This window comes from Triticum urartu, chromosome 5A (assembly GCF_056163025.1).
Source record: "Triticum urartu cultivar PI428250 chromosome 5A, HENAU_Tu73, whole genome shotgun sequence".
In the NCBI taxonomy this organism is placed as follows: domain Eukaryota; kingdom Viridiplantae; phylum Streptophyta; class Magnoliopsida; order Poales; family Poaceae; genus Triticum; species Triticum urartu.
This window is the reverse complement of record NC_141877.1, coordinates 251,423,021-251,433,600: the sequence shown is the minus strand read 5'-3', so window position 1 is coordinate 251,433,600 and position 10,580 is coordinate 251,423,021.

Sequence of the window (10,580 nt, the reverse complement as noted above, 5' to 3'; positions counted from 1 at the left end):
GCAAGAGGTTATTGCAACTCGGTGTGACCGAAAAGTTCTAATCGGTTGCACCGAGATTGAAAACCTAGATCAACTCAGTGAACTCAGTGTGACCGAAGTGGATGGATCGATCAGACCAAAATGCACAGAGAGGTTTTTGAAGTTTAAGTCTATGACGAATCGGGGACTCCGAGTGCTCCTCACACAGAGTGGTTCGAATCTGACTTGATCAAACTTTGTGATGTAGCATGAATAGAGTTTGAGACGAGAAAAGCATAGATAGCTAGAGGAAGTTCTTAGGCATTCTTGTCCATCCATTTGGTAAAAGAAAAAGAGCCAAACAATCAAAGAAACAAATGGATGTCCTTGAATGAGTAAAAATATGAATCAACATGCTCACACAATAAAATGGCAAATGAAATATGTGGCAAGGCATGCACAAACACTCTAGCATCTATCAAGCAATTGGCGATGACTAGGTCATCTATATATGAGTATATTGACTTAGGAGTCAAATGAGAACATTTGATCATAGGTCATACTCATCGTTTAAGCACAAGTGAGGTTACCACTTTTACATAAAGTGTTGTTGTGCTCACACCATTAGAGTTGCTTTAGCTCAAGTTTTAGAGTAAAGCTCCCCCTACATGTGATATCCCCCCTAAGAGGGATGAACTAACCTTGGGTTTTGTCGATGATGACTTCATGTAGATGTTGAAGATGTGGATGCTCAATATTGATGTATATCATTTGGAGCAAACCGTTTGAGTGAGTTGCACTTTCAATACCTACAGGGGTTAGTCCCACAAGGAACAAACAAGGATATCCATAGACATAGAGTGATGTTCACACAAGATGATGTCCATGAAAGCATTAAGTTACATTGTCCCTTGTCTTACCAACAAGAGGGTTTGTGACACCTTGAACTAGTGCAAGATGTGGAAGTTGTTTGCACTTGTCCTCGCCAAAATGATATGAGTGAAGTATGTTGGCGGAGTCACCCTCAAGAACTCTCTAGTTCTTCTTCTTCGGGATCCACATCATTTTGATGGGAATCCTTCGAGTTGTAGTTGTACTTGATGAAGTAGAACTTGATGTAGTCTTGGGAACCCACTTGACCAAGGCCTTAGGAGCTTCTTCAAATGCATCAATCTCCTCTTGAAGCTTGTCCTTGCTTTTGTGCTTGTGGTCTTGTGGTGGAAGATCATCTTGAGCTTGTGTCCCTTGGAAAGAAGTAGGATCATACTTCTCTTGTTGAGGAACAAACTTCATCTTGGGGTATTGATCTTCATCCCCCTCAACTCCATTGGCATTGAACTTTCGTTCAAAACCAACACCTTGATTCTTCCGGTGCCTTCCTTGCTTGCGTACAATTTTCTCAAATTGCTTACTCCCAGCAAGGCTCTTGTAAACACCTTTCTCTATGATTCCCTTCAATAACCTATTTTCTTGCTCAAGTGTAACTTGTCTAAGAGAATCATTAGTGGAATCAAGAGAACTACTAGAAGCAACAACATTGATTTGAACATGATTATTGTTACTACTAGAAGAAGAATCTTTCTTACTCTTGTTGCTAGATTTTACTTGTGGCGTGTAAGTAGACAAGAGTAAACGCTTGGCAATGTAAGAAGAACTTTTCTTGCGAAGATCATCATTGATTGCTTTTAAGAACCCGTGCTCTTGCTCAAGTTGAGTTTTTCAAAGCGTAGCTTCTCACGAGTCTTTAAAAGCTCTCGATGATCTTCCAAGGTAGTTTCATGAGCTAACTTAAGAGTGTTTAGTTCTTTAGTTAGACGCTCAATCTCCTTCTTATCATCATCATTCGTTTTATCTTGATTAGCATGATCAATAGCAATTTCACCATAGTTTTCATCACTAGAGTTGTCAACAAGTAAATCATCATCACCTAGCAAATCATCTTCATCACTATTGAAATCAACATACTCAGGGTGTGATAACTTTGGGCATTTAGCCATGAAGCATCTTCCAATTCCTTCATCATTTGGTGCGTCAAATATGTCGTAGGAGTTGGTTGACACGAGTGCTAGACCGGCAACACCTTCATCTTGAGTATATTCGGAGTCGGAGTGATAACTTCTCTTAGGGTGATTGTCGGAGTAGGAGCCGGATACCCATTCACCAACATGAGCTTGATGTCTTCGTTTTGTGTAGCTCCTTGATGAATTATCCTTCCTTTCTGAATCATTGCTTCTCCGAGATGTTCTTCGTTCATAACGATCATCTCTGCTCCTCTCTCTTGGAGGTGATTCTTCTCTTCTACTTCTCCTTTTGGGTGAATCTTCTCTTCTTTTGTAGGGGGCGTACACTCATTGGAGTAGTGTCCGGGTCTTCCACAATTGCAGCAATTACGCTCACGACTCAAAGATCTTTTGTCATTGTAGGACCTTGACTTGGAACTTCTTTGTTTGTTTCTATTCTTGTAGAATTTGTTCAAGTTCTCCACCATTAAGCTCAATTCTTCATTGGAGACTTGTTTCTCACTCGATGTTGTGGGAGCATCACATGAAGCTTTGTAAGCACCACTTGACTTGTTGTGGAGTTCTTCCTTATCCTTGAGTGACATCTCATGAGCAACAATTCTACCAATGACTTTTGTTGGCTTGAGATCTTTGTAGTTGGGCATCATTTGGATCAAGGTGCACACGGTATCATATTTTCCATCCAAGACTCTTAGGATCTTCTTGATGATGAATTTGTTGGTCATCTCTTCGCTTCCTAAGCCGGCAATCTCATTTGCGATGAGAGCAAACCTAGAGTACATCTCAGCGACTCCTTCACCATACTTCATTTTGAACTTGTCAAGTTGACTTTGAAGCACATCCAATTTGGATTCCTTTACGGACTCGGTACCTTCATGCATATCAACCAAAGTATCCCAAATTTCCTTTGCATTCTCAAGGTGGCTGATTTTGTTGAATTCTTCGGGGCACATCCGTTGAAGAGAATATCGCAAGCTTGAGCATTGTATTGCAACATCTTCATTTCTTCCACGGACGCTTCACGATCCAGTTCTTTTCCATCCTCGAAGAAATCACCTTGCAAGCCAATGCGCACAATAGCCCAAACAACGGGGTTATGACCAAGAATATGCATTTTTCATCTTATGCTTCCAACTAGCAAAATTAGTACCATTAAAGTAAGGACCTCTACGGTGGTAATTTCCTTCGATGAACCCATACTCCCCTAGGTTGTGAAACCAAGGCTATGATCACCAAAGCTATGGAAATCAAGGCAAATGGAGACCAGAGCTCTAATACCACTTGTAGGATCGACGTAGGTCTAGAGGAGGGGTGATTAGACTACTTGACCAAATAAAAATCTAGGTTGTGTTTGATAGCAAGATATTGCAAAAACCAAAGTATTAAAAAACTACAATATTTTAGTCTTCAGATATAAGATACCACAGTTTTGATATATCAAAGTATTTTGAAGTATTGCGAATACTGTGACATGTTTGGTTAGTGCTTTATGCAGCAATGCAAATTAGCTAGCCAGTGGGTTGATAGTCGTTACAAACACGTGTGTTCCTAACTAGTTGCAATCATTCCATGGTTTGGTTGATCATAGATGATTAGTTGGGTATATGGATACTTGTGTTTTGTGGCCGGCACAGATGGAAAACATGCCATGAGCAAGTGCTACAGCAGCTCAGCTTTGCAGCTGCACGCCTGAGGAGCAAGCTCGCCCAGCAATCCAATTGGACTTGCTCGCTTCATTCCTCATGGCGAGCATGACAGGGCTGGACGGGAAACGATGGGAGGCAGGGATCAATGGCCGGGCACGGAGAGGCGATGTATGACATACTAATGATCAGCTATCAGATAGTGCGCCATGGCAGTGCAGCAGTGGTAACGGTCGCGTGGAAAAGCTCAAGGACGAGATCCCACAGAATAAGGTCGTGGAGCAGAAGCAATAGGAGGATGATGGAGGGGGCAACAGCGGCTTGGATCAGGGAGGAAGATGACGGTGAGGCATTTCTTTCGACAGCTCAGTTTTTAAAAAAAGAGGTCCAGGGCTCTTTTTTAAAAAACAGAGAAAATACTACAGTTTTGCAAATACTGCCGTATTAAAACCATCGTTTTTAGTGGCAGCCAGACACCCCATAGTAATTAAAACTATGGTAATCTTAAATACCAAAGTATTCTGAAAATACTTAGAGAAAACTAAGCTATCAAACAAGGGCCCTAGCCTTTTCCCAGTTTTAAGTCTTGGCAGATTTTAGCAACTTAGCACAAGTCAAGCAATCAACCTACACATGCAAGTCTAAGAGTATAGAAACGGAATGTAAAACATTGCACATGAAGGTAAAAGGGAGGAGTTTGGAGGGAGCAAACGCAATGTAGACACGGAGATTTTTGGCGTGGTTCTGATAGGTGGTGTGATCGTACATCTGCACGTTGATGGAGACTTCAACCCACGAAGGGTAACGGTTGCACGAGTCCAAAGAGGGCTCCACCCACGAAGGGTCCACGAAGAAGCAACCTTGTCTATCCCACCATGGCCATCGCCCACGAAGGACTTGCCTCACTTGGGTAGATCTTCATGAAGTAGGCGATCTCCTTGCCCTTACAAACTCCTTGGTTCAACTCCACAATCTTGTCAGAGGCTCCCAAGTGACACCTAACCAATCTAGGAGACACCACTCTCCAAAAGGTAATAGATTGTGTGTTGATGATGAACCCTTGCTCTTGTGATTCAAATGATAGTCTCCCCAACACTCAACTCTCTCTCAAAGATTTGGATTTAGTGGAAAGATGATTTGAGTGGAAAGCAACTTGGGGAAGGCTAGAGATCAAGATTCTTATGGTTGGATTGGAATATCTTGATCTCAACACATGAGTAGGTGGTTCTCTCTTAGAAAATGAATGGTAGAAGTGTAGGCATGTTCTGATGGCTCTCTCCATGAATGAAGAGTGGGTGGAGGGGTATAAATAGCCTCCACACAAAATCTAACCGTTACACACAATTTACCAAACTCGGTGAGACCGAATCATGAAACTCGGTCAGACCGATTTAGTTCAAAATGTGAACGTTAGGATTTTCGGTGGGACCGACATGTCAACTCGATGAGATCGATTTCATTAGGGTTAGGGCATAACGTAATCTCGGTGAGACCGATCACATAAACTCAGTAGGACCGATTTCTATAATAGGAAAACAGAGAGTTGGTCAGGCAAACTCGGTGGGACCGAATCGCTCATTTCGGTGAGACCGAAACATTACGAAAGGGAAACAGAGAGTTTGCATTGCGAACTCGGTGGGACCGATCGCTCATCTCGGTTGGACCGAAACGTTACGAAGGGAAACAGAGAGTTTGCAATCCCATCTCAGTGAGACCGAGATCCCTATCGGTGGGACTGAAATGACTAGGGTTTCTGGCAGTGGCTATGTCAAGTGAACTCAGTGAAGTCGGATAGATAATTTCGGTGGGGCCGAGTTTGACTTTTGGTTTGAGACATATGTGGATATGAGAAAGTGGTTGAGGGCTTTTGGAGCATATCACTAAGCATTTTGAGCAAGCAAGCCATTAAGCAACACCTCATCCCCTTTTAATAGTATTGGCTTTTCCTATGGACTCGATGTGATCTTGGATCACTAAAATGAAAATGTAAAGTCTTGAGCTTGAGCCAATGTGTGTCCTTAGCATTTTGAGGGGTCCACATTCCTTATCCATGCCATGCCAATCATTGAACTTTCTGAAATGATCATCTTGAAATAGCATTGGTTTAATGAGCTATATGTTGTTACGAATTACCAAAACCACCCAGGGATAGTTGCACTTTCAGCGTCCCTGTTACAAGTCGAGTGTAGACCTGCAACTAGGACAAAAAAATTGTTGGGCCCAAGTTGCGAGTCAAGGGCGGACATGCAACTCAGACAAAAAAGTTTGGGCCCAGTTGCGAGTTGAGCGTGGGATTGCAACTGAGACAAAAAAAGGTCGCGTCCCCATTATGAGTCAAGGGTGGACTTGCAACTAGGACAAAAAATGTTGGGCCCTAGTTGCGAGTCGAGGGCGGAAAAGAAGTCCCGGCCCAGTTGCGAGTTGAGGGTGGGATTGCAACTAAGACAAATAAAGTCGGGCCCCAGTAGTGAGTCGAGTGTGGACATGCAACTGGAAAAAAAGGTCGGACCCCTAATTGCAAGTCGAGGGTGGACTTGAAATTGCGATTAAAAAATATCGGGTACCACTTGCGAATCGAGAGTGAACTTGCAACTGAGAGAAAAAATTTGGGCCTCAGTTGCGAGTTGAGGTGAACTTGCAATTGGGACAAAGAAGTTCGGACCCCAGTTACGAGTTGAGGGTGCACTTGCAACTGAGACCAAAAAATGTCAAGGCCCAGTTACGAGTCAAGGGTGTGATTTCAATTGGGACAAAAGAAGATCAGCCTCAGTTACAAGTTGAGGATGGACTTGCAACTGGAACAAGAAAAAAAACCTTTTTTGATGGTGGACTGTCAACTAACAACGATCAGAAAAAACAATAATTTAAAAAATGGAAAGGAGAAAAAAATAAAAAAAATAAAATCATGAATTGAAAAAAATTACGAATTTGAAACACACAAATGAAAAAGGAATAAATAGGGAAAAAGACAAAGAAATCAGAAAAACACAGTCGTTGCGCATGCACCACAAGCAGGATACCTACAAACACACAGGAGCACAAACAAAGCAACACCGCGTTGATGGGTGCTTAATGGATCAACGCTGAAGCGAACAAAATGCATCCTCCTATCGTTGAGTTTGACCAACTCTGTCCCGACTCATCAATCAAGACTTTGAACAAATGAAAGAATAGGCGCGTGACGTCCTCAAGCACTTTGAACAAACGAAAAAGAATCAAAGAACATGAATTTTGATGTCTAAATCATGTGGTTAGAAAGTTTTAGATGTGATGTAACTATTTTCACATTTAGATGTGAAATAGTAAATCCGAATTTAAATGATAATGGATTCAAATCTTCTTCCTATGGAAACAAATAGCTTGGCGTGAAAAGCAAGAATGGAGATTCATGTGATTTATGGAAGCAGTAGTTACAAAAAGATTTGTGAGATTGACGTGATTTATGGAAGCAGTAGTTACAGAAAGATTTGCATGGTTGGCAACAAGGAGTGAGGCAAGAGTGGAGCGTGTGGGAGCGGTAAATTGGAAGTTAGGAAGGAGCGGTAAATTGGAAGTTAGGAAGCAGCGGCAAATTAGCGATCGATAGCACCTAATAACTATATGGAATAATTACCAAATCCAAAGTACACCATGCTTCCAATCGGATAGCCTTCGACTGGTCTGATAGATGCAAACTACCAGTAGTCTAATGCCTAGTGGTGTCTCACATACAAACCAACACCTGCGAAACAGTGGGCCTATTCGCTTCCGTAGTTGATAGAGGCTAAGGTGTCCCGATGTTTCGATGAGATGGTTGCTATCGTTTTCTGTGGGAGTTGACCTTGACGATCCGACTGCGAACGTGCGAGACGTCGCGCCTTAGCAATCGCTAAACCAACTTCCGAGGGTTATTGACCACGCCGGAGCACGATCAACCTGACCACGAGGGTCTGTTTCCTGCGAGCAAACGAAGAACAAGCAAGAAACTGAGATTGCAATCTGGATATTGCGAATATAAGATGAAAGCTTTATTGATCAAGGTGGGGTTCTGTGACGTCTTGGTCTGGTCGTTGGACACAAACGAAGTACGCGAAGTTGCAGCTATGGCGAACTTTTAATCTAAACAAAACCCAAAGTCTAAACGACGCCCTAAGGGCTGTATATATGGAGGAAGAGGGGGGAATTTCGTGGCCCTTGAGGGTGGGGTCCGAAACCAACCCTAACTCTTGTTTCCCCACACATACGGACTCTAAAAATAGCCTATACTTAAGTATTTCGAAATTACATGGGCCTGGCCCATTAATAAGGTGACGCGGCACCTAGAATAGGCTATGGACGAATATTATGAAGTGGCATCTTGTATATTTCGTCCAAGGCTTCATGCACTCCTTATGGCGGCTTCAAAGTCCTGAAATCATCACTTGTAACTCCGTTCTTGATCCCCTTGCGCATGCCATCAACTCCATGCGTGTTCTTGCTCCAATGTTCATCCTTCTCCAAGCTAGGCCCTTCATTTGTAAGCAAAACAAATGTATCCAATTTAGGCAGCATCATAATCTCATGAACATTAGAATCATTATCAAGAAACGAAAGTACCTGGTAATTTAATTGGCGTGCGCGAGCTCTAGTAATTGGTCCAGTATATGTAACAGTAGGGGTTGTGGGTGTAACAATGGTATTGATGTCCTCATCAGTAGTTAATGTTGTCCCCTCGGCCGTCTACAGGTTTGCCCGACAAGAGAATGGAAATAAGAACGTCTCCAGCTGCCCTCCAACAGGCCCCCAGGGTGCCTTTTTTTACCGTCGGTGCAGAAAAAATCACCCACCCACGCCCCCAGATCCTTGTTTTTCATCGGTTTGGGCCGAAATTACAACCGGCGAACCCAAGCAGAACCCAGCGCATCGGGGGGGGGGGGCTGGGGACACCGGCTGAAGCGAAAAGACGCGTGGACCCGCACTGTCGGTGACGCCAGCCGATTTTCCCGCCGTTTTCCGCTTTTCCCTCCCTTTTCCTCCCCACCACCTCCCGTCTCCCCCGCAACTCCCGCCATTCTCCCCGGATCTGCCCGCCATGTCGTCAAAGAAGTATGCGCCCCTCGCCTAGCCACTGATTCCGCCTAGCCAAAGCCGAGGAAGCCGAGGGTGCCGATGCCAAGGCCCCGGGGCTTGACGAACGCCCAGTGGAAGGCCGGCGTTGATCGTCGGGTGGCGGTCACCAACGATCGGCGGAACAGGCTCAACGTGAAGAAGGCCAGGGACACGGCGGCGGCGCAGGAGGAGACGTCTCGCGCGGGCATGGCGAACGAGCGCCAGCTCCTTCTGCCTCAACAGGCCGGCCAGTACCCACAAGGCGCGTGGGGCAGCAAGCAGAGCGTCGCGTCGCCGGCCAACTTATCACTGCCAGTGTGGGGGTTCGCACCCTCACCTGACTACGCCGACGATGACGCGCTTGGCGGCTTCAACCCCAACATCACCTTCCACATGGCTCTGTAACCCCCCCCCCCCCATCTTCAACCCCGACCCGCGCACGCCCTTCCCCGCGTTCACCGCCAGCCTCAACATCCAGTACGGATACTCGCCGACGTACTCAGGCTCGCTTGCCCCGACTCTGCACCATGGGCCCCTACCCTTCACACCAGGCTCGGCGCCAAAGTTCAGCAGCACCGATGTCGACAAGGACGAGATCATCACGAACGGCTCAGCCGCCGCCCCTTCGTACCCCGGGTTCCGCATGCAAGAAGAAACGCTGGACACCGTCGTTGACATGGAGGACGTCGAGCACGACGATGCCGAGGAGGAGATGGAAGAGGAAGAACCGACGGAGCCAGCGGCCAAAGGGAGAAAGAAGAAGCGGCCGTCCAAAGCCAGGCCGGGCGAGCCTCGCGTCAAGTGGACGCCAAAGGAAGACAAGTGCCTCGCTGAAGCATGGAAGACTGTCAGCATCGACCCAATCACTAGCGCGAATCAGAACGCCGACACCTACTGGAGAAGGGTCAAGACGGCGTTCGACGAGCGCAAGTTGGTCGACCCCGACTTCGCCAGCATCCACATGGATCGCGACGAGAAGGCCATGGCCAACCATTAGGCGACCATCCAGCGGGCCTGCAACAAGTGGCATGGGATTCAGGAGGAGGTCATTGCTCGCCCGGAGAGCGGCGTTAACGTCGAGCGTCGGGTATGTCCATCGCTCGCCGGCCCAGCTCTTCGCCGACACTTGTTCTTCGTCTGTGTAGATGGTTCGAATGTTCGACATGTTTCGCTAGGACAACAACGACCAGGATTTCATGCTCCTTCATGTCTTCACCAGGATCGAGTCGTGCGAGAAATGGACAGAGTGCCAGCTCGCTCTCGCCAAGACCAAGGACAGTGTCTACAACCCGGACGCGCATGCCTTGCAACGGCGGAAGGGCGTCATGATGGCAACAAGAAAGCCAAGGCGGCGAGAGACTCAGCGTCCGCTGCCGAACGGTTGCAGTCATTGATAGAGCAGTGCATCGCCGACGCCAGGAGTCACGCCGCCAAGAAGGAGAAGTCCGAGGTGAGGTGGTCGGCGCTGATGACGAAGCAGGGCGTCAAGCTCAACCTTCTCAAGACCATCATCATCGTGAAGAAGAGGAACACCGACCTAGCGTTCCTAATGGGAGAAAGATGGCGACGATGGACCAGCAGGTGAAGGTGTGGTACCTGGCAGAGCGCAACCTCATCTTGAACCAGATGTCGAGACCGGCAATGACCACTGCCACTACGCCCACGCCTACGCAAGCACTGCAACTATGCCCACAACGCCCATGCCAACCTCTCCCACCCCTACAGTAGAGGAGCCTGCCAATTGAGTTCCTTGTCTATTGTTCCTACCCTTTTGATCGCCGGACTTTGGCTATGATCGATCACCGACCTGTGGCATGATGATTGCCGAACTTGTGTCATTTTTGATAGCAAAAAAGAGAACTTTGAATTTTTGGGCGTTTGGGGGCCAAAA